The sequence below is a fragment of the Cimex lectularius genome, unplaced genomic scaffold (genome assembly GCF_000648675.2).
Source record: "Cimex lectularius strain Harlan isolate CLEC.00 unplaced genomic scaffold, Clec_2.1 scaffold404, whole genome shotgun sequence".
Lineage (NCBI taxonomy): Eukaryota > Metazoa > Arthropoda > Insecta > Hemiptera > Cimicidae > Cimex > Cimex lectularius.
In genome coordinates this window covers 361,213-368,053 of record NW_019392941.1, presented here as the reverse complement: position 1 = coordinate 368,053, position 6,841 = coordinate 361,213, and positions in this window count along the sequence as shown.

The window sequence follows — 6,841 nt, the reverse complement described above, 5'->3', positions numbered from 1 at the left end:
CTCAGACACTAAAAATGCCATTGTAAAATGGCAAAAAAGATGGAAAATTCGAAAAGGTTGTAGGTTGAGATGGGGAGTTGGCGTCCGAGTGGATTGAAGTGACGATAGCTCATGTGGTAGAGCAGCTGCGTATTTAGCCGAGGGTCGTGGGTTCGAAGCCCCTCGTGACATTGACTTTTTCATTTCAACCAAGACCTTACATAAAAAGATTATTTAATTTTTTTTAATGTTGCCATCATCGATGGTTCCAGTTTGTCAAACCTTGATTTGATCTGTAAATACAATAAAAGCATATATTTAAAAAATGTACTTTATATGCTATACATTAAACAACAAACAATTGTGAAGTTCATCCATATATCTTTTGATATATCATAAAAAATAGTTTTCAGCGAAACTCCGTCATTCTTAAATTTAACTAATATTTGATTTATTTCTGTTGGTGCGTTTGTACATTAAGCGACATATTTGTACATTATATCTTTTTATACATCAAGTAAAGGATGAGAAAATTGAAGAAAATTTATTGGAAGACAAGCGACAGTTATTGTATTTGTATTTGTTTGTGCGTGTGTTTTCGTTTAAGTGTATGCATTTAGAAAAGCTCGTTAACAATAAACGCAATTGTAAATGTATAATTTTTGTTGTGTAAACATATCCGCATTGTTTCTATTACTCGTTACAAAGATTAAATAAAATTGATAAAGAATGAAGGACAGAGACACATTTAAGACTGCGAAATGACAAAAGCATCTGAAATATGAACCCACCTAAGACAAGCATATCAAAATGGTCAGTACAGACCAAATTATTGAAAGCGTCAACTTACGTCTAAATACATATTACACACGTTCGGCCAGTTCATTTTTACTGTTTGTACTTATTTAGAAGTGTTTCTTTTTCCTGGATCAAACAGTGGGTGTCCGTGGGTGTTGTCACGTTTCGTATTTATAAGGATAATGACAGGATAGTGTGGGAACTTTGTTTAATGAATTTCGCCTGGTGTCTTTTTATTTTCATTAATACAAATCTAACGTTAAGTCAATTGGCTTTGTAATTAGCATTTAATACACGTAACATACATTGATGTTTTAATAATTTCCTCCAAGTTGTTTATCGGAAATATTTTCAAACCAACGAAAGTTTCTCCTGGCATGGTCATTATGTATGACGAACAGCAATAGATCAAGAATGTTTGAGTAAAAAACTCAAATCGATTGAGTTATCAAGATATGAATTACGTTAAAATAAATCATTTTTAATAGGCTGTTAACTCACCGTTTTACACATTCTTTCTCTTTTAACTACACGCGACCGGCTATAAAAGCTACGTACTCCGCTCCCGTTTCTTCTGAATGTTGAGGAAGCCAGGTATTTTTATCTCTCGTTCTCTATTAATTTATGTTTCAACCTGAGTGATAAGAAAATGAACGATCAACCCGTTCTGCCGCAAAATATTCTTGCTATAATCGTTTTCATAAAAATCTCAAATTTATTATGCAATATTTAAATGAGACGAGTTTAAACATGCTAAAACTTATAAAATTATACAGGAAACTATACGTAACTATATAGCAACGTTCTATGTTTTCATTGAAGGAATGGACATAATTTTATAGCACTGCTTGCAGAAAAAGAAAGTAAAAACATGATTAAACGGTAATAAACATAAAAATTACATAAACATAATAAAAGATGAAATAAAATGCCTCCTAATTTAGGGCAGTGGTTGATAAATAATAAAACTAAGCTAGCGCTATAATCACAGTATAAAGAAATAAAATACAGAAGAATAAAAAAGAAAAGAAAGAGGAATTAGCAAGCCTCAAATAGAAGTCCTGATGCAATAATCAACAGCGTACAAAACACGAAATAAAGTGTACATACCTGAATAGGCTAATGAAAACTAATACTTAGCCTTATTAGTAACAGTAGACCATAGTCTACCGAATATTACACTTATCTAATTCTATCTTAAAATGTTAAAACCTCTCTGGGTTTTATTCTAAGTTCACAGTATCACAACTAAAAAAGTTTAATTTCTCTTCGCCCAGTGTATGTAAACTTGGTTAAGATTTATTGAGTTTATCAGTGAGACAATAAGGATGACATCATCAGGTAATCGTATTATTATTGTTAATAAAAAATCATGGATAAGGCGAATTTGTAAGAAAAAAGACAAACATTTCCTTCGTCAAGCTTTTACGGAATGTATATTCTTCTTCAGGGAATCACCATATTAATCAGTTTAGGATATTAAGCATCCCTTGCTAAAATAATATTCGTTGTACGTACAGTCAGGGTGCAGTTTAAAATTTGAATTGTTTTCGAAACTTTGAACAGAAAAATACCAATGGTATACTCTCGAAGTTTCGCTCAAATATAGGTGATGTTCCCTGCCCACACTTTTAATAACGTCAAATCCATTTATGGCCGTATGTCGAGTCGATTGGATACAATTGAATGGCAAATCATATTTTATTGAGCAGTATAAATACGATAGCCAATATAGAAAAGAAAAATGTCGTTCTGCTCGGAAACCGTACTTCGTGATATAGATTCATTGATAAGTTGGATTAACAACAATCTTACAGTCATATTTCTAGGAGAAACAAAGATCTTTTTTGACATTTTGCTTTGCAATTACATTGTATAACTAGATAAAAAAAGTATACAGTTAAAAAGTCTCAATTAGGTAATTATAATCAAAGTACCAACAATAATAATTTTATTTTTAACATGTCAAACAACCAAGAAGAGGTAAAACTGTGTTAAATGTAAAAACTTATAGTTCTTATGGAATTTATAACATTCAAACATACACCGTAGAATAGATTACAAATTGTAAATGTTGGTATCAGGAGAGTGTAACCAAAACCAAATGACTCATTGAGATCAGATGCCATCCTACGAATTGGTGTAAACACATTGAAACAAAATGCTGAAATAAACAACGATATGTTAGTAAGAATCAACGAAGCAAAGTTCATAAGGGATCATGATGAATTAATAATCGCAAAAGCGATTTAAAAAAATGTTCTGATGAAGGGAAATCGGAAGCTTGACGATGAATCTGAGTTTTGTTTCCCTCTCAAATTCACTTTAGCCCAGATTTTTTTAATACACAATTACAAACATTAAAACTGATATCTGCAGATGAATGAAGCTGAAAAGTTACAGCTAAGATTCTTAAAAACCTCATTTCATTTACTCCCCCCCCCCAAAAAAAAAATTGCTGCAGTTCCTGTGTTCCAACAGAATCTAGTTTCCTACATTTGAATGCCACTATTTTTGACCAAATGCTAACGTTCGGAGTAAAACTGCTCTTCTTGCCTAATGAATGTCCCCAGAAAGATTGTAATAATAATCTGGTTCGATATGTGGAAAACAAAGATCTTCAAGATTATTGGAGTCTAACATATATGTGATTAATAAAGTGGGCCTACAATTCATAAAATTATATAGATTTAATTATGAAATTTGAAAATACCTCATAGTATAGACGTAGATCTGGCAATTATTCCTTTTTTTTCCAAAAAATTTTGCCTAAACCGTTTGAAATAACGCCCTCACTGAAACTGAATAAAAGATATTAGGTTTTTGATTATTTATCTGAAGAGTTTCATATTTCTTATGCAGTATCAATCTCATGTTATTTTGTACACATTTCTCTCACTTTCAACTTGGCAGACACATTATCATTATTATACAAACTTTGCTTTCTTCTTGAACAGTAAAGTAAAACAAAATAATGATTTATTTCAATGACAAACAGAAAGATAATTTGTATATTGTAAACGCTTTATCAATGTTTATACGAACTATGTACCCAATTCCATTTTATACAAAGATCAAATGCGTAAAAAATAAAGATTATTATTATTGCTGTTAAAAGTAAAGATGATTATTATTGTTATTATTAAAATTTATACGAATAAAAAATATTAATGCTGATATCAATTACATCAAGGTAACTTTTTATTTATATATCTGGTTGTATTTTCTTTACGAAGTCCAAATTTGTGCAATTTGCAAACAACAAAGTTGGTATGTATTTTTTAAACTCGGATAAACTCCCTCCTATGTAAAACATGTATATATGTATAAAACATATATAAAATATAAGTTTTGGTGGAAAATCAAAATTTTTTTTTCTTTCAAATTTTTCTCCTTTTGTTTAAATTTTTTTTTAAAAACAAAAATCACGAAAATGTTAATATATAATATTAACAGTGGAAGTTAAGAATAGAAACAGTGATTTATTTAATTCTTTATTTTATTGTCATAATATGTGGAAGGATATAACTTTATAAGGTTACACTTAAGCAGGAACGAAACGTTCGTACGCCCAGTTAAGAAAATAAAGGAAAAAATTTTGTTTAAATTGAAACTGTAAATGAAATTCCTTTGTAGGAGAAAAAAAATTGACTAATAGAACGGGCTTTCACTGAGCACTTATGAGTTCTGTGTTGAGCGGGATGGTAAGTAGTAAGTTAATATTTAAACTTCTGCACTGGAAACCGTCTGTACTTATATGTAACACTCAAGAGGATGATTAAAACAAGCCAAATGATGATATGTTCAACAGAGGCACAAAGCCATATAGAAAATATTTAAATTACATAAAATGTGTTTTCATTTTTTTTAAAGATAGGTCCTACTAACAGTAAGTTGTTTTGAACGATCTGGATTTCGATCCTACAGCTCATCATCAGAATCAAGGAGTTCTACTACTTGATGATGAGCTGTAGGCTCGGAATCCGGATTGTTGTAAACAACTTACTGTGAGTAGGAACTATCGTTTAAAAAGATTGGACAACACACTCACTCCATCATTTATCTTTTCAATGTTTTTTCATTGGCTACCAAGCCCTATGGGTATGAACACTCGGACACGTGTCTAACATTTTTCAACTTACTAATATATTACCAAAAAAGTTTCATTAAAATCATCGATCCCTTGTAGACTTTACTATTGGCACATAAACTTTTATTTGATAGACAACAAATCGTAACAGCGAGCAAAGTAAATAGACGCTGGAGAAAGGTACCTAACGATTATTGCGACCGGTTCTTATGGCTTGTCACATAAATTCTTTATTTTTTTCCTTATAGGTTCACGTAAATAAGACCGTTCCTGAAGAGGGAAAACACAGTTGCTGGTATGGCAATATTAGCACTTGTAAGAGTTGTTTCCTTAATTGATTAAGGATAGGATCTTAGGACCTTAAATGATTAAGGTCATAAGAATAGATAAATTTATATATTAAACTCTTGGTTTTTAAGTATTTCTAATCTTTCTTTTTGCATGAACACGATGTTTACAAAAAAACTTTCGGCGAAATTTAGTCGATGTATAACTTACAGCTGAGAAATGAACAAGATTATATTAGTAAAATAATTATTTTAGAAAGTATATAGTTAATCAGTAACAAATGTATTTTTCTATTATATTAACTGAAATTTACCTTATGCGTCTAGATACTTGCTGCCACTTTAATCATGATGTATCAAGAATTATTGCAAGATAGGTATTTAATTTTTTGTTGTGGAAAAATTGTTTGAAATTTATTCTGAAACTATCATTAATTAGAACGATTGTATGCGGTTTGCATGTTATATTTGTATATAAAACTTGATTCATCTCGACTTCTGTCTGAGATGGTGCTTCCCTTGCACTTTCTGCAATCTTGCAAAATTTCGAAACCGGTCCGCCCTTAATGTACGGAAAGGATAGACCTTCCTTCCTTCCTGGCACAAACTTTCAGTAGGCAAACATCCAATATATTAAGTCCTAACGACCACGTCCCGGCATAATTTTACGATCAAAAAAATAGCCTGTCTAAACGGCGTGTTAAAAGTAATCTTCTCCGGCACTAAATCCTACCGCAATGGGGTTCATTTGAAAAGTTTTGATTTGGTTAATATGAATGCTTTTGGGTATTTACAATTAGATTCACTCGTCGTGCTAGCTTTAGACTCCAATTAATTATTCACATTAAAACTAATTATAATGATCCATATGTTCTTTAGTTGGTGCTTAACCGAAGTACTGACTTAAATTGATTTATAATTTTTATATGAAGTGTGGTTGAGATTAAAAATTATTGTCACCAGCGGGACTCGAACCTACAACCTCTCGGCTTTATATCCCGGTGCTCTAACCACTCGAGATATCGTGACTACGCTCCCTCGAGACACCAGCTTATTAACATCTGAACCTACGACCTTTTCAAGTTTTCCCTCTTTTTTGGCATATATTGAAATTTCTTGTAATCATATTCGATTATCGGTGACTCGGGGAAACGGAAGTGCAGATACTTCAGAATTGAAAAAATGAATGAAAAATGTACTTTAGTAAATAAATAAATGGAAATAATCTTTTACAGCTTAACTATGCACAGAATAATACAAAGCACATTACAACCGTCTGCCGGAGGTCGGAATCTAAGTTTCAAAAGCTAACAGAACATAAAATTGGTTATTATAAAACTAAGTTTAAAAAAAATAAATTAAAATTATATTAATTATTAAAAATAATTAATAATTATTATATTTATCCATGTGTTTTTCAGTTGGTCCTAATCGACCAAAGCAATGATTTAATTGATGTATTATTTTATGCAAAGTGTGGTTGAAAAATTAGTTAATTAAAACCAATTTTGAAACCATTAGCCAAAAAATGAGAGATAATAAAATTATTTTAGAAAAAATAATAAAAATAAAATAAAGTAACGATAGTTTCAAATATATAATACCAAAAAACCAATAGCAACTAACAATATTCTAACTATACCATAAGCTATATGATACCAAAAAATCAAGTTAATTATTTGATAAT